The sequence below is a fragment of the Mesoplodon bidens genome (assembly GCF_964165515.1).
Source record: "Mesoplodon bidens genome assembly, chromosome: 12".
Taxonomy (NCBI): Eukaryota; Metazoa; Chordata; class Mammalia; order Artiodactyla; family Ziphiidae; genus Mesoplodon; species Mesoplodon bidens.
In genome coordinates this window covers 72,355,564-72,378,060 of record NC_138168.1, presented here as the reverse complement: position 1 = coordinate 72,378,060, position 22,497 = coordinate 72,355,564, and the positions used below count along the sequence as shown (strand labels likewise).

General features: G+C 39.7%; 1 protein-coding gene across 17 annotated transcripts in view; it reads left to right on the top strand.

Moving 5' to 3' along the window:
- The window catches only part of HIVEP2 (HIVEP zinc finger 2), a 196,041-nt gene that overhangs the window by 13,921 nt on the left and 159,623 nt on the right, over positions 1-22,497 (top strand). Inside the window, exon 1 of one of the 17 annotated variants that reach the window (XM_081251274.1) lies at positions 9,087-9,166. The exons of the other annotated variants lie outside the window; for them this stretch is intronic. The gene's annotated coding sequence lies outside the window, so the exon portion shown is untranslated. Of the gene's footprint in view, positions 1-9,086; positions 9,167-22,497 lie in introns of those variants that run through there. 17 annotated transcript variants of the gene reach the window in all.

Genomic DNA, 22,497 nt, shown 5'->3' with positions numbered 1-22,497 from the left:
TTCAATGGAACCTCTCTTTGTGCTTTTTTTTCCAGACAGGTCAGATCTTGGTTTTGAACAGGCTGCATCTTCAGTATCAGTTTAGTGTTTTGTGGGAAATTTTACCTCTTCCTGTCACTCTGATACAGTGTGTGGTACTGCAGTGATGACTTATTTAGGGCATCCCTGAAAGTGCCTAATTTGAATTATGCTGGTTAATTTCCTTCAGGGTAGGATCTGATGTATTGATTTGCCAAGTGGTGACAGGACACCTTGCAATGTGAAGTCTTTCATAGAATTTCAGGATTAGAGAAAACCGTCATTTAATCCCCAACTGAGCGAGTAGAAATCACTCAGGACAAATCACCAAGGACTGCCTGCATTTGGTCTCTGCTTACACACCTCTTCCTTTCTTAGGGAGGCCTTTTCCACTCTTGGACACTTCAATTTATCAGCAGTTGAGCCCTCTGCCGCTATCCAGAGCAAGTTTGCTCATCAACTTGCATGACAATCTTACCATTATTTAAAGATAGATCATTTTCTTTTTATGGCTGAGTAATATTCCATTGTATATATGTGCCACATCTTCTTTATCCATTCATCGGATGATGGACACTTAGGTTGTTTCCATCTCTGGGCTATTGTAAATAGAGCTGCAATGAACATTTTGGTACATGACTCTTTTTGAATTATGGTTTTCTCAGGGTATATGCCCAGTAGTGGGATTGCTGGGTCATATGGTAGTTCTATTTGTAGTTTTGTAAGGAACCTCCATACCGTTCTCCATAGTGGCTGTACCAATTCACATCCCCACCAGCAGTGCAAGAGTGTTCCCTTTTCTCCACACCCTCTCCAGCATTTATTGTTTCTAGATTTTTTGGTGATGGCCATTCTGACTGGTGTGAGATGATATCTCATTGTAGTTTTGATTTGCATTTTGAGCTATTTGTAATGAGGTGGGTAGACCTAGAGTCTGTCATACAGAGTGAAGTCAGTCAGAAAGAGAAAGACAAATACCGTATGCTAACACATATATATGGAATTTAAGAAAAAAATGTCATGAAGAACCTAGGGGTAAAACAGGAATAAAGACACAGACCTACTTGAGAATGGACTTGAGGATATGGGGAGGGGGAAGGGTAAGCTGTGACAAAGCGAGAGAGAGGCATGGACATACATACACTACCAAACGTAAGGTAGATAGATAGTGGGAAGCAGCCGCATAGCACAGGGAGATCAGCTCGGTGCTTTGTGACTGCCTGGAGGGGTGGGATAAGGAGGGTGGGAGGGAGGGAGATGCAAGAGGGAAGGGATATGGGAACAGATGTATATGTATGACTGATTCGCTTTGTTATAAAGCAGAAACTAACACACCATTGTGAAGCAATTATACTCCAATAAAGTTGTAAAAAAAAAAAAAAAGATAGAGATCATGTTGACCGTAAGTATTCTTTTCTCCAGGCTAAACATCCCCAACTCCTTCAACTAGACCTCGTATCATGTAGTTTTCATTTTTATTTTATTTCTTTAGGGATCAGGCTGTTCATTTCTGAAATTTACTCCAGGCTATTTTTTTTTTTAATGAATCCTCAAAAAGAATTACTTATCTTCAGTTACTCTTCAGAATATATCCTCTTGCCAACTGTCTTAGAAACGTTTTACGGAAAAGGCCTAGACATGTTTGCTGAGACTTACAACTGGAACAGAGCAGGAATGTCTAATAATATAATACAAACCTATTTTAACATATATAATTTTGGAGATCCTGATATGTGTAAGATATATGGAAATATGAAATAAAGTATAAATAGAGTATAAAATATCAAGAAGAGTGTTTCACTATTCTCATCATCAAAACTTTTTTTTAATAAAATAAACTTAAATAATAATTAAGGCAAGCTTGGTCAGTGAAGGCAGTTTATAAGCAGAGGGGTTTTTAACAAGCGGTTTCCTTACCTGCTGTTCTTTAAGACAAGCTCAAGAATTTCTGGTAATCACCAGTTTCTCTTAACCCTATGGGGCATGGTTTCAAACTGTTTACACCTGTGAGACTGTCACTACAATCAAGATAGTGAACATACTAGCTATCTATTTTACGTTTGGTAGTGTATATATGTCCATGCCACTAGCTAGTGGGAAGCAGCCGCATGGCACAGGGAGATCAGCTCGGTGCTTTGTGACCACCTAGAGGGGTGGGATAGGGAGGGTGGGAGGGAGGGAGACGCAAGAGGGAAGAGGTATGGGGATATATGTATATGTATAACTGATTCACTTTGTTATAAAGCAGAAACTAACACACCATTGTAAAGCAATTATACTCCAATAAAGATGTAAAAAAAAATTCAAAAAAAAATGGATGGCTCATAAAAAAAAAAAAAAAAGATAGTGAACATAACCCTCACTGCCAGAAGCTTTCTTCTGCCCCTGTGTGTCATCATCAGAACTTTTACAATTTACTATATTGAGGAAAAGAACTATGCAAAGGAAGCCATAATTAAAAGAAGCAGGTTAAGTACCACAAGAGAGGCATATATGAAGTAGTAAGGTGCAAAATCACCCTTGGCTGGGGATATCCAGAGAGGTTACCTGGGAGGAGATGCTTTAGATAGGCCTTGATGTTGACAGGCACCAACCTGGGAAAGTGCCAAGAGTGTTTTCAGAGAAGCATCTGATCTGAGGGCAGCACAAAATGCATATTAAGTGAATGTTGGTGAAAAAGTTAGAAAGCTTGGGGTATGTTGTCCAAGGGCTTGTATTTCAGTGTAAAGAGTTTGTACCTAAAATGGTAAGTAGTGGTGGGCATACGTACTGGAACACATGGAGAGCTTGGTCCCCCATTTGGGCAGTTCCATACAAACACAGTTAAATGAAACGGATGAAAGACATGTATGTGAAAACTTCTATGTAGAAAATCCTATTGCATTTATACATAGTTTGAAGTATGTGTATTTTGCATAGGAGACATATTGGTTTTGAATTAGCATATTATTATTGCAGTCTTTGTCCCAGGAGCCCAGAAATCTCGAGTATAATGACTTTAATCATAAAAATAAAGCAAATATATTGCTGGTGGACACACTGTTATTCACACCTGTACCAGTTATTCAAACCTGTGCCAGTTAGTCAAACCTTTTCTACTTCCCACTTTTTGGCCATAGAAATGACATGCCATACTGATATTAAGTTTAGCTCAAATGATTACCACTTTAATATAAATTAACCTTTTCTTCAATTTATGTTTTCTGTTAATTAAAAGTGCAGATATAGAATGTTGGGAGGTACTTCCATGCAGGTGTATTACTTTTAAGAATATTATCTAGACAGTACCTGCATGGGTTTTGTTGCATCTTAATCACAGTTTTGAGAAATATTCTTCATTTAGATCTAGCTTGTCTTTAGTGTCCATGAGAAAACTCTCTTCTTTTAATTTGCCTGCACAGATTGCTTATTAATCCACATAATGAATAGGAAAGAAGGTGGGTACCTAGATGGGGCCATATTTCATAGAACAAGTGGCACTGTATGTAGAAGCGATGTATCAGACAATAACTGAAAGTTAATAACTATATGTTACTGAAACAAAGGTTATCATTTTCTGAGTGGGCACTCTGACTGTGGAATCCTTGTAACCACTATGGAAAGTAGCTTATTTTAGATTTAACTCTAGTCACACTTTTAGTCTCTGAGGAAGTACACAGGATTTTGTGAGGAACTAGGAGAGAATAAAAATCTACGGTGTCATAATAAAAGAATTTGTACAGTTCATTAATTTTTTTTTTTTTTTTTTTTTGCGGTACGCGGGCCTCTCACTGTTGTGGCCTCTCCCACTGTGGAGCACAGGCTCCGGACCCACAGGCTCAGCGGCCATGGCTCACAGGCCCAGCCGCTCCGCAGCATGTGGGATCTTCCCGGACCGGGGCACGAACCCACGTCCCCTGCATCGGCAGGTGGACTCCCAACCACTGTGCCACCAGGGAAGCCCAGTTCGTTATTTTTGATCTCACTTTAGTTCATGTGGGAGCACTGATGTCCCAATAATATGCTTGATGATTGGCCATGGAGGCACTTAAACTATTATTTAGACTTTATCGAGGGCCAATTCTGAAATATTAAGTGTAGACGGAGGCTGGAAAAGGAAGGGTGTTCTTAAGCATTTGAGTGCTGCATAAATATATTTCCATTTGAAGAAGACACTGACTTTTACCGAGAGCCTGAAGGGTATGAGGTGATGATTCCTCCTCTTGCTGTCGTCTAGAGGAGAGAGTGAACCACCTGTAGGTTCTTGGACTGTCTTAGTGTTGTCCTTTGTATGGTTATCCAGTCTTGAAGAGATCAAGGCACTAGTCATTTGTGCTGAAGGCCACTTAATAAAGAGAAGGTTATAATTCAGGGGGTGATTTGTAAGAAAAATAAAATCATGGGGCTTGGAAATACGGAAGTAGAAAAATGGTCTTACTGGAACCAGATTGTGAAGCATGTAGGCAGGTAGGTTTTTCAGGAAAGGTTTATTCATTTGTGTGTGTGTGTGTGTGTGTATGCGTGTGTGTAAAAAGCGGTTCTCCCTTTATTCCTGTACTTTCCTGTTCACTCAGTGAGCTGTCCTCTCCATTGGACTATGCTTCAGATATTCCATTTTGAGCCGGGCTCTGACCTGGGAAAGTTCTGGCTCTAGAGGAACAATGCAGTCCTAAGTGTGTAATGAAATAGGATGTGACCTGAGAAAGAAGAGCGTCCTGATGATTTTGTCACTGCATTTCTTGGGAGGCAGTTTTCTGGAAAAACAACAAATGACTGGCAGATGCCCATTTGAGAAGAAGAAAGACTCAATATTGGATATTATGAGAGAAGAATAAAAACTTAGGATGCCTGTATATTTTTAGAGATGCCAGCTTGTGAGACAAGTCAGTCTCTCACAGTCGAGTTACATCAAAGACTAGTCAGAGTCTAAGAAAATGTGGAACCTCTTGTAGCAAACTGGGACCTCAGGAAACATGGAGACCCAGATAATTACTGCAGTAACTCACTATTACTCTCATCTTGTCACTACACATCTAAGGGAAACCAATCCTGAATGAAATAATGAGTTTTAAAAGAATTAACTGGGGAAAATTCAAGTCTCAATCCTTTTCATTGAATGAAGTGATAATACATTTTATTAAGTTGGATTTGTTCACTCTCAAAACATACTTCAAAGCACAAAATTGGAACATTTAAAAAATTTTTTTCTGGCAGTTGCTAAAGAAAAAGTCTAAAATATGCTATCCTGTAAGACATCCTTTTATCCTCACAGTTTACTTGTTCTCTTTCATGATATAAAAGAGATGCATTTGCAAATAGCACCAGGAACCTAAAGAATTCATACTTTATTATTATGGTTTATATTTTCAATTATATGTTTATTCACAAGTTGATTTATTTTATTGCTGTCATACTGGTCTTCATATAAGTCTATACTAAATTTATGGTAATACTGATTTCCTATAGTATGTAATTAGGATTATAAAATAGGGTGATTTTTAGTGGTCCTTCTTTTGTTCTTTCCAAGTGCCATCATCAGCAATTAAGTATAAACCAGAGAGCATGAACTTTGAATAAAATCTTCAGTGAGCTTAGACAGTATTTGGGCAGTTACTTGCAGCTTGTGGGGTGTTAATTATATACCATTGACAGATGATTGAAAGAATAAGTAAAAATATGTTCTAATCAAAAACACAAGAATCACTGCAGTGATTTAATGGATAAAAGGATGATGGATATGAGGAGAAAAAAGACACAAAAAAGTTGATGTGAGATCACCCAGGAGACAGACAACCACAGCAGTATTTCCTAGGATGGAACACATTCGGAAACACTTTTACAATCGAGAATCCTTCGATACAACTTGGGAAGCCCAGGGAAGTTGCTTAAAAGTTGCTGTATTCAAACTAAGTAAATAACAGTTTGATTATTTCCCAGGCCTCTCCCAGCACTCATATCACAGAGGCGCTGGCTACCAAGCTAGCTAAGAACATCTTATGTAGTACAGAAGGGGTGGTTTTAGTTTGGAAGTAGGAGTGTGGAAATAGGAAGGGTTTGCTATTCCTTTTCAAAAAGATTGGAAGGAGCCCATCTGAGGTCCGTACATCTATGCTAGTCCTGTGTTCTCTGAGCCAATTTCTTGATAAAATGGGGATAGGGAATATATGTGAAATAAATGTTAATTCTAATAAACTGTGCCACTTTGATATTATTAGGTAATAAAATATCCCATTGTGTTATTCAGATGTTTGGAAAATAGGACAGCAGAAGTTCTCAGGGGCTTTGGATCACTTTGAGTAGAAGCCAAGCTTACCTTCCATATTGCCCTTAGGTAGTACATGCCTGGATAGGACAACTAACATTTACTAAATCGTAAAGTCTTTCATGTATGTTTAAAATGTAAAAAAAAAAAAAAAAAAAAAGAAAATTTTAGTAAACTTAAAAAAATGTAGCTTCTGGGAGTTCCCTGGTGGTCTGGTGGTTAGTACTCAGCATTTTCACTGCCGTGGGCCTGGGTTCAATCCTTGTTCGGGGACCTAAGATCCCACAAGCTGCGTGGCCGAAAAATGAAAAAAAGTAATTTCTTTATCATAGAGGGGTAGACCTGGATGATGAACTTCATGAAAGCATCAAGATGATGATTTGTAAGTCTTTAGATTCATTTACTTGTGGATCTATTGGTTACAATGCAGTGCACATTTTCAATATCATGATTCTTTTAGCAGCCTAAATGTATTTAAAAATAGACTTTATTTTTTTAGAGCAGTTTTAGGTTCACCTCAAAATTGAGTGTAATAAGGCTTCCCTGGTGGCGCAGTGGTTGAGAGTCCGCCTGCCGATGCAGGGGACACGGGTTCGTGCCCCGGTCCGGGAGGATCCCACATGCCGCGGAGCAGCTGGGCCCGTGAGCCATGGCCGCTGAGCCTGCGCGTGCGGAGCCTGTGCTCCGCATTGGGAGAGGCCACAACAGTGAGAGGCCTGCGTACCAAAAAAAAAAAAAAAAAAAAAAAAAAAAAATTGAGTGGAATAGAGACGTCCATATACTCCCTTGGCTCCCATCCACCTCTTCCCGCTCCCTCCTCCCCTCCTCCCCCCAGCATGCCTCCTCCACTATTAAAGTCTTGCACAGAGTGGTACACTGATTACGATCAATGAACCTACAATGACATGTCATTATCACCTAAAGTCCATGGTAAAGCCCTAAATATTTAAATTCCATGTCCTGATGTGAAACATCGCTTCGTTCAAATGTTAAATGGCACAGTATAACATCTGTAACATTGATTCACTAGAACAGAATCTATAATTTGTTAAGCTCATTCAGTTTTTATTTAAAAATGATTATACAATACATTATGGTCTCATTTTTAACCCTTATTAACCTTAAGTCACTGTTCTCTGGAATTACACGTGGTTATCATCTGGTTTATGGTTTGTAACTAAATGGAAGGCTGGAAATTTAGGATAAAGGAAACTTTAAAAATCACCATTATTTTTATATGAATAAGTAATTTCCATTTTAAAACATCCTGGCCAAAAATTTTGTGTGCCATTAAAGTGAATACGTACAAGGCTGATTCTTAAGAGACTCTGATTTTTTAAAATATTAGATGAGATATGATAACTTAGGACCTAATAAGTAAAAGGACTTTATATGTTGTGTAGTGGGTATTTTAATAATGAAAACGTTCAGAATATGCTTTTAGAAACGCCTAAGGGGTGTCTTCTTGCCTTCTTTGACCTCACTGGAGCTGTGCAGGAGAGAAATGTTCTTTTTCCTCTTACACCTGACAGTTACTTAAGGACTCCACAAACAGGAGATGGCAAACGAGGAGAAAACATAATTGCAACAACACTGACGTGCTTTTCACTTTTGTTTATTTAAAAATAATCCTACTGGAGAAAAAGTCATCTTGGGGGAAATTACGTGAAAAATTAAGAAACGAAACTTGCGCCAGGAAACTGCTTCCTCCGAGCACCTGGAAACCCACGCCTTTCCCCTCACTCCACGGAAGAAGCAGGAGGACGGGCGGCCGGGCCGGGCCAGGCTGGGCTGACCCGGGCGGGCGGAGAAACGGCTCCCGCGCGGTCCCCGGCGCCGGGGTCCTTGCAGCCCCGGGGAGTCCGGGCCGCCCGCCCAGGAAGGGGCTGAACTTGGGCCCCCCCAGGCCGCTGACACCCGAGAGAGTGTGAATGCGGTGACGTCTCCGCCGGTTTCAGCTGCACAACAGGAAATGCTCTCGGCCTCCCCGCTTCCTGCCCGGAGAAAGTGGGGCTCGTGCTCGTGCTCCCGCTGCGCCGGCCCAGACCTAGTTTCGGGGCTGCGGCGCCGCCGGCTCCCCCGGGGGCAGGGCACCCTGAGAAGGCACCGACTTTGCCAAGGCTCCCTCTGCCGAGCCTGCCTGGGGACTCCGCTGTGCAGGAAGGGCCGGGAGATCGGGCGTCACAGGCCTTGGGGGAGACCGTGGCACTTGCATCATAGAGAACCCAGGTCCGCTGGACCAGAAGCCTTGGGGCGGATAGTGCTAAATAATACTGGCTGCAGAGGGCCTGAGCGGACTTGTTCATTGCCTTGACAGAATGTACCATCTTTCTTTTTACAAAGCCCTACAGGCAACCTCTTGTTTCACCCTACTTATGTCACCTTTTTACTTTGTTGTGGAAGCAAAGCAAAGATAGGATGTTTAGTGCAAAGCACAAGCGTCGTGCCCTTATACTCTTCGAGACAGAATCATTACAAGAAAACTCAGTATTTATGATTTTCATCGTTGTTATTTAGGTCGTGAATCTTATTTGAAAAAATGCTTATGATCTTGTGAATTTAGGAACAGTACTGTGGCCCTGGATTTACTATGCTCAAATTATAGATGCAGTTTTTTTTTCTTTTTTTTACTATTTTTCTACTTTTTTTTTTTTTGCTATGGATAGGCTTAAAAAATTAAAGCCAAGCAAATCCAGCCTTTTTAATAACACGTGTTTTACTTTGCATTAATGATCTTTTGAGTTACATTTTAGAATCAATGTTCAATAATAATCTATTATTTAGTCACATGAATCTTGCCTCTTTCCTATACTAGTGAGCATGGTAAAGAAGAGTAATAGTAACATCGGCTGGGCGGTCATGATTGTGATTACTTCTCTGGTCGACTCACGAGTGGCCTTTGTAATGGTAGGTTGTGCCTTTGGTCCCACGGTCAAAATGCCAGGGTTCCCTGGGAGGTCTGCTAAGGTTTCTTACATCACAGACTTGACAGAGAGAGGATTTTAATAGATGACAATATAATTTAGTAGGACATAGTAAACCTAGAAAATCATTCTAAACTGGCACATACACTGTTAACATGTTTTAAGTCAAACTGAGTCACAAAGCTAATGACTGACCTATGCTTTTACAATCGTTGCCTAAATATTTTCCTTTAAAAAAATTCCCGCAGGATCATTAGATGTGGATGTAGTACCATGTCATTTCCCTTGGGATGCTTTCAGCTGATTTATGCAATATGGGAATTAAAGAGTATTTGAGTACCCTTGGAATAAGAGCTATAGACTTAAACATTACATCTTTTTTAGATAACTTTTTCCTTCGACAGAATATAACATAAATATCCTCTCTTTTTACCATGTGAGCCTCATTCAAGTTGTTTTCATAGCACTCTTACTTGGTTGTGAGATGCACAAAAATATTTGTACAGATATTCTCGGTGACCCTCTAAAGGAAATAAAGTTAGAAGTTAAGAACAGAGGGGAAGTTGTGACTGCTCCATATTATGCCAGAGAGAGTGGACTCCATTAAAGTTTGCTTTCAGTAGTTAAACAGATTCAAGGGGCAAATGGGATGGTTTGAGGGAAAATGTGTTGTAAAGCTGGAAAGCAATACGTTAATGCAAGATTGTGTGTGTGTGTGTTTTAATGTGATTCTTTTTTCCCATCTCTCCCCCATAATAAAATTACACAGGAGGAATCTCTAAAATAACGAGGAAAACTGTTAAAGTGGAAATTAGTTTCAGTCCTTTGTGGCCACAATATAGTTGGGTCCCCTGCATTATGCCTATTTGCTTTATAATAAGATTTAACTGCTTTTAAACCCAGCTTGGACATTTACAGCACTGGTATTATGGAAGTATTTATTTAGCAGTATTAATATAAGGGTCAATTACTCCAGATCTGTATTAGCAATAATCCGCAGTTTTTATGCAGCATCTCATTGGGGGTGCCAAGTAGGATCCTTAGACACATTAATTAAATCACATAACAACCAGGAGATTAGCGTGCTGTTTTGTAAAAACCACTGTGTGAGGAATTCTCATGGACTGTACGTAGAATCTGCCTTTTTATAATGTTAACCCAAACCCAACACCTCATCTGTAATTGTGGTCCAAACATATATAACTTGATTCATATAGGAGTTACAAATATATCTACTATGGGGGGTATATTCTACTTTTTATGTGGCAGGAGAATTTTGTGCCTGGATAGTGAACAAAACTATAAATCTGAGTAGGGTGGGTAGAGGAATAAATTGTTTATTTCTCAGCTGAGAAGTTTGTGCTTCTTGGAGGAAAATCCTAGAATAAATGCAATCCATTGTATCTTGGAATCATAATTTGAAATATTTTAAAAAGTATTTTTTTAAAAATTTGTTTTCTACTGTCTGCCTTTCCCAGTGAATTTCACAAGCCAGGGCAGTTTGTCTTGTCCTCACTGATTCCTCAAGGCCTAGAGCAGGGCCCTGCCCAGAGCAGATGCCCAGGGCACAGGTGCCCATTGAAGATACTAAGATGCTGCCACTATCTCTCATGTTTTAGATGCTGTTTCCTGTTTCTGGGCTGTAATTTCAGAGTCCTCTTTTTGTTCAGTGGTTTGAATTCAGCGAATATGAGACGGTATTTGATTTTTTTCAACGAAGTGTAAACACATAGTAGATGCACAGTAGGCATTTAGTAAGTTGAAAAATGTTGAAAGAAGCATGATATTTAGCAATATTGTCAGCCTGGGTGCTTTGTTTTCTGTACTAATGTGTAGTCCTCCTTTTTCATCTAAGGAGAATCGTTTTTTAACAAACGTATTGACCTATTGATTTACAAAGGAAGACATTCAGTGAAGCAAAAGATCAGTCCACTTGAATTTGAATCATTTTTATTAGCACTTAACCCTAAGGCGCTACATACCAGTATGAGATCCAAAGATTCTTTGAGCTCTTAAACATTATTTCTCTTTAACCGTTCACTGCCTAATAGGATCTTTGATGTTGCCTGTGAACCTTTCTGGAATTGGGGATTGTGGATTAAAAGACCACTGCTCTACTTTCAGTGCCTAGGACTGTGCCCAGCATAGAATCTAGGGGCTCAAGAGGGCTAGCTTCATGGGTGGGTATGTGACCTGTGCAGTCCCACAGGCCCCTGAGCTTGGTTTAATGCTCTGTTGCCTGGAAATTCTTATTTTTTGAACGAGGGGCCTTGTATTTCTGCTTTGCACTGGGCTTTGTAAATTATGTAGCTGTGAATTATGTGCTCAATAAATATTTGTGACAAAATGAGTAACTTGACTATAGGACTTGGAAACTTAGATATTTTATTCCTGAAAGCATTGGTTTGATGGTGGGTCTTAGTTTCCCTGCCTCTCTGAGGTGCAATGAATGAAAAACAGACTGGGTTCCATCCGATAAAGTATTTCAACTAGAATATTATTTGGAAGTGAATATGAATGGCCTTAAAAAAAAAAAGTATTTTCCAAAGTGTTCAATATAACCTCTTGGTTGGGTTGGGCTAAGTACAAGTTCTGATAGAATGTGGAAGATTGAAGCTAACATAATGGGAAATGTAATAGGTAGCATCACCTCTCTGTTTTATTCTTTTCTTTATAGTGTCAGCTGTATTTCAGTTCGTGTTTATTTAAGTATTAACTTTTAAATATTTGTCCTTATCAGTGATGCAGTTGTTCATAATTATTGATTTATTGATAATACTCAGTGTGTTAGATATTGGGCAGAATTTATATTGAAACATGTTTCTTTGTTTTGTGGAGAGTATGGATGTGTATGTAAAATAATGAGAGAAGGTATACAGTAGTGGAAGGAGCATGCTGTGGTCATCTGGTCTTTCCTTTGCCTCCAGAGGCAAGTTGGTCTTTAAAAAAAAAAAATCTATATTTAACACTCTAGGGATGTAAATTTCATCATCCTTGTTGAGAGCCAGTTCTGTTGCTTAATCAGGTTTATGGCTGGAGAAGAGGCAGTATAGAGCATGACCAGGAGTGTGGGTTTCCGAGCTGGGCTGCCTGGATTTAAACATTGCCTCAGCCACTTTCTAGTTATGTGACTTTGGGAAAGTTGCATCATGTCTCTTAGCCTCGGTTTTCCTCACCTGTACAACAAGGGTAATTCCTAAAACGAATCTCCAAGGTTGTTCTGAGGATTAAATGAGTTAATATATGTAAAGTACTTGGTCTATCATAAGCACTCAATACATACTAGGTAAGGAGGAAATTGTAAAAAGTCTACTTATTTACCTATTTTAGTTACTTATATATTATCAAATAGTAATTGAAAGCTTACATCGCTACCCTCAAAGACATCATGGTCTAGCGAGGGAACTGACTTGTAATCTAAGGACTAGGATATTGTGGAATAAGTGCAAAAATAGAAGGAAGTAGAGGGTGAGAAGAAGACCTGGAAGGAGCCCTAAGCCATCCTTGGGGGAGGGGTGAACCGTTCTCTCAGCAGCTTTTCTGAGGGTCAGTAGGTCTCTAGAACAGTGTGGTGAGGGTTTGAGAATGCATGGGGGAGTTTGGGGAATCCTAAGTAGTTTAGTGTGTGTGAAGCTTAAAGGATAATTGGGAGCTCATGAAAAATAGGGTAGAGATGTAAGCTGAAGCCAGGCCATGAAGATGTGGACCAGAGATATAGGAGGGCAACCAGGAAAGTCATACCGTAGGAGCCAGGGTTTCCCCAAAGAGGGAGGGAGTGTCAATACCAAAGGTTATGGACAGTTAAAGTAAGATAAAAACTGAAAAGTGATTTAATAGCTAGGAGATGGCTGGCATTTATTTTTTATTTTATTTATTATTTTTATTTATTTATTTATTTTTACATCTTTATTGGAGTATAATTGCTTTACAATGGTGTGTTAGTTTCTGCTTTATAACAAAGTGAATCAGTTATACATATACATATGCTCCCCTATCCCTTCCCGCTTGCCTCTCCCTCCCTCCCACCCTCCCTATCCTTTTTGTCTATCATTTGCTATTTCGTGTGAATGGCTGTTTAAGCTCCTACTATTGGTAGGTGTAGGGAAGACATTTAAATTAGACACAGAAGTTTCTGATTTAGGATTAAATCCTCGAATTACCAAAAGAAGTTTAAAATCCTTTTTTCTCTAGTGTTTTCAGATAGGATAAACAAGTTCAAAGTTAGTTCATGGCCCCACTCCATTGTCATCTTCAGCTGGGAGCGGGCAATAGAGCTTATTTATCATTGTAACTTTAGAATCTGATCAAGCTTTTGTTAATAGTGATAACTAAAAATAAAATTTATTGAGTGCCAGGCACTTTTCTAGGCACTTTACGTGTGTTAATTTAATCCATATCTTTAAATCCTCTTATCAGGTGGGGCTTTCAGTCTCCTCATTTTATAGGTGAAAAAACTGAAGGACAGAGAGATAAAGTATCTTGTCCAAGGTCACAAAGCTAGTGTGTTTTAGAGCTTGCGTTTAATAGGCAGTCTGAATTCAGACCTCAAGACACCTCTTTATCATGACTGACCCTCCTGCTTCCTTACTGTAGCTGTTATACATTTGCTGGATACATGGGTGAATGAATGAATGAATTACTGAAAACAGATGGGATTGATAATTACTCTTATCCAGGTTAGTAAATCTGATTTTATTTTATTTTTTTTTGTGTTACGTGGGCCTCTCACTGTTGTGGCCTCTCCCGCTGCGGAGCACAGGCTCCAGACGCACAGGCTCAGCAGGCATGGCTCACGGGCCCAGCCGCTCCGCGGCATGTGGGATCTTCCCGGACCGGGGCATGAACCCGTGTCCCCTGCATCGGCAGGCAGACTCTCAACCACTGCGCCACCAGGGAAGCCCAGTAAATCTGATTTTAAAAAGAAGTCTTTCTCCCTGTTAGTGGTTAAGTTTCTTTTCTTTTTCTAAGGGCACTTTTTTTCTTTTTAAAGTATTTCAAACAATAATCCAGCTCCTAAAGTCTTGAAGTTTAAGATGTATTTGGGAATTTGTTTCTTGGTAGTTGGGGAATAGCCAAATGAGCTCTCTTTCTGGTATGGGTCTTGGGGGGTGGGTCCTCAGTTTGTTAGTGGTGGTAATCTAGAATGGGAACGTGTTATCTGGGTGGTGCAAGAGTGGAACAGCACTGGAACCCCCTGGGAAATGGTAGCACTGTGAGCCACTGGACCAAGGCCAGCTCTAAGTGCCCTGACCTTTGGAAGCCAGGACTCTTGGAGATACCAAGATAACTAAGTGACAAATAAGTAGCAGAAGATGACAGGGGGGACATTACTCTTATGTTTGTGACTTTCTTTTTAGCTGTAACTCTGTGACCTTATGTAGCAGGTATGCAAAATGGTCTATAATTCTTATCTTTGGAGGTGAAATGAGTGTGAAAGGAAATGTTTGCAGGGCTTATAGAAAATTTGACTACTTTGTCTTTACAATGAACAGAATAACTTCATATGATGAAACTAAATTTCCTACTGTAGAAATACTTTTTAAAAGTTTATGTTTAAGGACATAAAAATGTGCTTGAAAGGTCTCTGTTTTTACCCAGAATAAAGAATATGTAGAGTGTTGTTTAACTCCTGTGGTTTTAGCTGAGACATTTCTGCCTCCCCTGAGGACCAAGATTCTTTGCTCTTTAACATTACTGACCAATGTGGAGTTGGCATATATTTATTTATAAGTTATTAATATTACTTGAGAATAGTCACACTAAATGTGAAAGGAGTGGAGTGAGAGCTGTGTCAGGGTATGTTTTTTTAAACTGAATATGATTATCAATATTTAAACATGTAACGTTACTATTCTTGCACCGATGATGGATATTGTGTTTTATTTCCTAAAAGTTAATAGGTTTGAACATAGAGTTTATTTGTAGAAGGCAAATAAGAGGAAATTGATAAAAGTGGGTCTTTGAATAGAATAATAATAAACTTATCCATCCTATAAACTGCATTACGACATATGTTTCATTAAGAGCAATGTGATTTGAAAAAAAGGCCTGTATGTGAGAAGATTACTGTGGACCTAGATTTAATTAGAAGATATTTGTAGACGGTTCCTGATTTGAGCTGTCACTGGTAAAACACATCCCTGACCTCACCAAAGAGAATCTAGTAAGATTCACTTTTTGATTTTTAAAGCACAATTATAATCAAATCTTAAAATACGAAGCTCTGAAATGGGTGAATCAAAGCTCTGTCATCAGGAAGAAGATAGAGGAATTTTATATATTTCATACAAAATGCATTTCATACTATTATTTTCTAGTTTTCCTTTTATTTACTTTATTTAGATCATATCTCATGAAAAAAGAGAGTTGAGCTGACTTACTTTAAAGGTCTCTATAATTTTTGACAGTTCTTTTTGCTTGTGTTTTTATAGACCTAAAATTTTTTTTAAAATGGCAAATACACTGGAATTAAGAAATCCAGTGTGAGTGAATGAAAATGTCATTAAACTAGGTAGAATATGGGATAGATCAGTGACTTGGAGTTAACAAAGACATTTAAATCAAAGTGGAAAATATGTTTTAAAAAATAGAACAATCTAAATTGTATGACTTAAAAGTAAAATAATATGTAAGGTATTATATACTATGAAGAAACCCATGAATGTGTTAATAACAGATATTTATATTAAAAAAATCATGGTGAGAATGATTTAATCTGAGACTTCAGGCTCTCTCAGTTAAATTGCTTTTATGCCATCCTCATTTTCAAAATTATTGAAACCTGTATGTGTCAGTTTGTTTTTACATTGCTTGGTCATGAGAGAAAAACATTTGTGTAAGTTAAGGCTCTTTCATTCATTTATTTCCCCTGTACTTATAAGATATGAACATGTTAGTTCTCTAAAATTGAAAGCACATTGTGTTTATTGGTGAATAAGAAGTTCTTATAGAGCGCTCTATTTTTACAGCTGTGCTTCATGGCATCACGTTCCAAAGAGGTCAGCTGGGCATGACCTCATGGGCATGAATCTTGGGGAGACAATTCTGAAACAGCCACAGGCCTGCAGAGTTGAAAGCCAATACAGAATGCCCAAATGCTGTAGTTAGGAGGCGTCTAGTCTATTAGTGCTTTAATAGGGTTTTTCTTTTTTTAAAGTAGAATCTAAATTCAAAACTGAATTCAAAGATAAGAGGACCAAGTAGGGTATACGGCCCAGGAAGATGTAGCTAGTAGGAAGCAGAATTTGCATCCATGAAAACTCTGGGTACTGTTGCAGTATTAGCTCTGAGTTTGCTTAATAGAAGAAATAAATAGGATGGTGAAGAGAAGGGTCGGGGGGGTTGAAGGAAGAAAGTATTGAAAAAGGGAGGAGAGAGACTGTTGTGATAGTTTCATTTCAGTACTAATAGTGTTCTTGTTAAAATTATGGAAAAATATTATGGTTTTGAGAATGTGTGTGAAGCTATTTGAGAGGTAGAATTTGTTTATCTGATGTACAGATACGATTATTTTGGGGATATTGCTTAGCGTGGTTGCTCTTTGTACAATCATGTCCAAGGTTTGTGGCAGCTGTTGGGTACACATATCGTTGGAAGTTGTATATAAGACTCTCATTAAATAAAATAAAATCTGAAATGCTAACGTTTCCCCATCATTTAGAAAAGATGTGTTGCATTCTCTTTTATCATCACTGTTAATGAGAATGAAATTTGTCAATCTGAAGTTCACATGCACTCATACCTGTTGCCATCTTCTGTGGGTGAGCTTTACAGGGAAGTCATACATGTGGCTTCTGCTGGCTGTTGCTGTGGCCTTCTCAGCACCACACCAAGACATGCACTCAGGAAAATTTGAGGAAAATGTTTTAATAGGGCTGGGATGAGTAAGTGACTCTCATTTTGGTGATGTAACACCAGTACTTTATTTTTCTACTATTAAGAGTATTTTATTTTTCAAATCAAGTAGATTGATTATCTTAGAGAAGGAAGAATTGGTGGCAAAACTGAGAGCATATCACAGATGAAACTGTTACTTAACTTTCACTTACTCATATGTGGACGATTAGAGTAAGAGTAGGAAAGAAGTTAGCTAATTAGATTTGAAATTTTTAGTGACAGAAATTAATAATTGTTTATGGCAACATATGTATTAACAATACCATATTAGAAGAAATATGTTTAAAATCTAGTTTAGCTAAACTAAACTTGCCTATAATATTTTTGTATGTCCACTGGGTTAGAATAGAAGCTTTTGGAAAATTAAAAAGTACTGTATATAAAGAAAGAATTTGCATTACAGTATGATAGACAATTAAAACACTGTAGCTTCTTTCAACACATATATCATGTTTGCTTACTATTCCTTAAGTTACTTAACAAATATTTATTGAGTGTCTGTTTATATGCCAAACACTGTTCTAAGAGCTGGAGATACAGCGGGAACAAGAAAGTTGTGGTTTCAGCCCTTGTGGGGGACACTCATCCATATTAATCCAATAATCATATGAATATATAATTACAAACTATGCTTAAGTGCTATGCAGGAGAAGAGTAAGGTGTGAGGAGAGAGGAGAATGGGGCAGCTTCGTCTTCTTGGCGAAGCCAAGGAAAGGTCTTCTGAGGAAGGTTGTGTTGAGCCCAGAGTGACTGATGAGAAGACATTAACTAAGTGAAGGGAGTTGGCGGGTTCCGCAGGTGGAGGGAGCAGCTTGCACACCGGCCCGTGATGGGCGGGATCATGGGTCCCATCAAAATCAAAGGAGCACTACTGTGGCTGGAGCACCTTCAAGAGTAAGGGAGGTAAAGGGGGAGAGTCGGTAGGGCCATTCCATGCAGAGCCTTGGTTTCGGATTTTGGTCTTTATCCTAAGACAAATGGAATGGAAAACCAAAGAAGTTGTTTGAGCATGGAGATGAAAGGGTCAGATTTGCTTTGTGAATATTACTCAGTCTGCTGGGGAGCAAATTGGAGGGTGCCAGGAATGGATCTGGAGCTAGTCAAGAGGCTATCGCAGTAATCTAGGGAGTGGATTGTTAACATTGGATTAATCCACTGCAGTGGAGCGGTGGAGGCGGAGAATGGGGAAAAGTGGGGAGATTTGAGAAATTTCCATGGGGAGAAATAGAGGATTTGATGGTGGATTGGATGTGGAGAGTGAAGGAGAGGAAATAGCCAAGAATGAATCCTGTGTGTGGCCTGTGCACCTTAATGGGCAGAGTTGCCGTTCATTGGCCTGAGAGGAGCCTGGTGTCAGGGAGTGGTGACGTCAGTTTTTGGATTTGTTGAGTATAAAGTGGCTTTGAACTATCTATGTGGAGATGTCAAGTAGCCAGTTGCACATATGGATCTAGAGGAGAGGATAGATTGGAGATAGAAATTTGGGAGCCATCAGCATATAGATGGTAATTGAATTGGGGGTAGATGAGAGGATGTAAAGGAGGTTATTTAGTGTCAGAAGAAAAGAAGTCTTGGGGCCAACCCTGGAGAATCCCCAACTTTTAAAGGCTTGAAACAAGGGACTGAGCCCACCAAGAAGATTAGAAAAGGCTGGCCAGAGAAGAAGAACAACAATAAAGAGAGTCCAGTGTCACAGCCTCAAAGTGAGGAGAGATGTTAGTTTTCCAGGGCTGCTATGACAAAGTACCATAAACTAGGTACCTGAAAACAGCAGAAATTTATTTTCTCACAGCTCTGGATATTAGAAGTCTGAAGTCAACATGTCAGCAGGGTTGGTTCCTTCTGAGGGCCATGAGGAAGAATATATTCCATGCCTCTCTCCTCCTAGCTTCTGGTCCAGGCCTACAGTCCTTGTGCTTCCTTGGCTGGTAGATACATCACTGCAATATTGGTCTCCATCTTCACATGATGTTCTCTCTGTATCTCTGTGTCTTCACATGGCATCTTCTCATAAGAACACTAGTCATACTGGGTTAGGGTCCCACTGTACTCCAGTATCACCTCATCTTAACTAATTATATCTGCAACGACTCTATTTCCAAATAAGGTTACATTCTGAGGTACTGGGGTTCGAACTTCAGTATCTTTTTTTTTTTTTTTTTTTTTTTTTTGTGGGGAAGGGCCCCAATTCAAATATAAGCAGATGGACTCTGTGTGAGACCTTACAGGGGAGGCAATGACAATTAAGACAGAGTTCCCATTCTGATATAATATTTTAGCACAGGTAGTGTTCTTCTGTCCAGTGAGGTCCAAATAAAGTGAGTATGGTGGCTGAGATGAATGTGAGGGTGGGAATAGAAAGAGGGAGGATAAGATGGGGAAAAAATCTTAGAAGAAATGAAATTTGAATTGGGCCTTGACAGATGGGGTTCAGGATTTAAATTTGCGGACAGTCGAAGTAGAGGGGCCGTTATGGGGGAGAAAATCTGCCCAAAGTCTTGATCTAGAAAAATGTTCCCAGCCTTTAAAAAGTAGGAATCTGTTATATGTAATTTAACATTAAAGAGCCATGTACCTACTGGTTTCCCTTTATATAAAGGGATATTAGATGTTTTGTTTGTTGCAAGGAGTCTTGTGGCATGAATAAGGCTGGGTTGTACATTCAGTTGCTTTAGTCAGCAGTTGCTTACTGAGAACTTACTATGTGCCAGGCACAGTGCCAAGGGCTGGGGATAAATCAGATTTTAATTAGGTATTTCACCATCCCTCCCCACACCTCTGCATTAACCATCATTCTAACACACAGTTTATGGTTAATAATAGGAGGATTTAATCTTATGACCGCAGCCATTTTCAGCATCATAAATTTAACTAATAATAATTGCACATCTCACTCAGGGCCAAGCACTATTCTAAATACTAACATTATATTAACAAGTTTAATCTTTACCAAAACCCCTATGAAATAGGTGCTACAATATTTCATAGACGTTAAGGTGCCATCACTTGTAAGATGGCATTTGATGTACTTCTAAGAAAGAAAAATAAACCCTACAGTTAATTGAAAGACGCTCTTGATGATAGTAAGACACCATCTGGTTTCAGAAATGTTGAAATATGAAAACTATGCATATGTCTTAGAATTGGTGGACAACTTAAATTTGATGGCATATGGTGACTGTCGTTAGTGGACAGATGAGGAAATGGAGGCATCGAGAAGGTAAATAGCTTGCCCAGGGTTACACAGGGATATGCAGTGATGCCCGGATTCTAACACAGGGGGCTTAGCCATCCTGCTCCATTGCCTGTACCGCGACTGCAAAATCCAAGCACCTCCCCAGCGCCTTTGTTCATATACTGGGAGCCTGGTAGTGTTTCAGGGCCCCAGGTTGGCCAAGTTTGGGGGACGTTGTGGCAGAAAAGGTGTGTGCGGAGGTGCAGCTTGCTGCTGGCGATTTGGCTAATCAAGCATTTGGCAGGGCGGGGCTTTCGGTTGGCTGCTTTTTATCAATCTAAAATGTTAAAAATGAAGAAAGGCCATAATGATGAGCAAAGAAGATGGGGGTGAAGGTCAGGTTGGGGCAGGAGTGGGTGACTTTCTTGTGGAAAATGATGAGTCTACACAGGTTTGAAGTTTCGCTTCCTCTGTTGGCCACCTTAGCACCCCCTCTAGCCCTTATCTTGATCTCTCCGACTGTCATCACTTGTGCTCTCGCTCTTTTGCCTGGTTTCATTTCCTGTGAAGTTACCTTTCCCCTGGCCTAAGGTGGCCCTGAAGGTATCTTTAGCTTCCGCGGCTTGTGGGAAAGTGTCCTGAAGCTTAATTAAGAACTGGAAACTGAATTAAAGTTGACTAAATAAAACCCTGAGTGGTGAAGTACAAATGTGATAACTTTTCTCTTCCTTTTTAATTTTTCCATCTTCGTAGACACATCCAGTGTGCCCTGATACATGGGTTGCCCCCCGCAACAGGTTTTTTCTTTTTTTAAATGAGACCTTTAATTAATTAATTAATTAATTAATTAATTGGCTGCGTTGGGTCTTCGTTGCTGCGCGCCGGCTCTCTCTAGTTGCGGCGAGGGGGGGCTACTCTTCGTTGCGGTGTGCGGGCTTCTCATCGCGGGGGCATCTCTTGTTGCGGAGCACGGGCTCTGGGCGTGCTCAGCAGTTGTGGCTCGCGGGCTCTAGAGCGCAGGCTCAGTAGTTGTGGCGCATGGGCTTAGCTGCTCCGCGGCATGTGGGATCTTCCCGGACCAGGGCTTGAACCCGTGTCCCCTGCATTGGCAGGCAGATTCTCAACCACTGCACCACCAGGGAAGCCCACCCCAACAGGCTTTTAAAAAATATCAGATATTGTTCATATGTTAGATTATTTGAAACTATCCAAATGATAACATGAAGGAAATTTACCTTTCTTTTTAATGGTCCAGAGGAAGTTCTCAGAGTGAGAGAAGGGGTTCTCATTTGAATCCCAAGGCTTGAGTTTTTGAGGACAGTGTAATTGCACGAATAAGAATCAAATTGATACAAACTTTATTGAAAAAGCTTCTCCTAAGCTATGCTGTCCAATTCCCATAGGTTACTGAGAGCACTGGCTTTGTCACCCTGCACAGGGGTTGGGGCCAGTCTTTGTGTGCTGGCTGATGACACTGACATAGGGTAGCTGACAGATGGCCCAGTGCTCCTCTGATTTATGATATCAGCTCAGTACATTTTCATACCTACTCCTAAAAGAATTTGATTTTTCTCCTTCTAAATATGCAGCACAAGCAATATTTCCATCTAAGCAGTTACCACTTGGTAATGATTACAAAACCTTACCATGCTTTAGACCTTTTTGTGTCTTCCTTTCATATCTATATTTTTATTCTCTGGATGTTCCCATTAATATCATGTTCTACCTAGTAGTCTTTTAATTAAGAATATACCTTGTATTTATGTAACTCTTACTGAGTTGGGTTTTGAGAGTGCTCAAGTGACTATGACCCCGCTGGTCTGGAGGAGCTCACTGTAGGGGGAATGATGTGCACATAACTATCAAGCTAGGATGAAAACCACCATGAAAAGAGAAGTACGATAAGCAGAAGGGATTAATAGATGTCTGAGGAGCAAGCTATGAATTTCTACTCAAGGCACTTGGACAGGCTTAGTGGAAGGGAACAACCCAGTTTGGTCAGTGTTGTTGGCATATGTTTAGAACTAGATGTAAATAACAACTGTTGTTTGTCTTGGGAGCTGTAGTTGTATTTTCAGAAGGAATGGTACTCTAGAGCAGTGGTGTCCAATGGAACTCTGCGGCGATGGGACTGCCCTGTATCTGCACTGGCCACGGGGTAGCTACTAACCCCATGTGGCTTTGGAGCACTTGAAATGTGGCTGGTGCACCTGAGGGACTAACTGTTTAATTTTATTTAATGT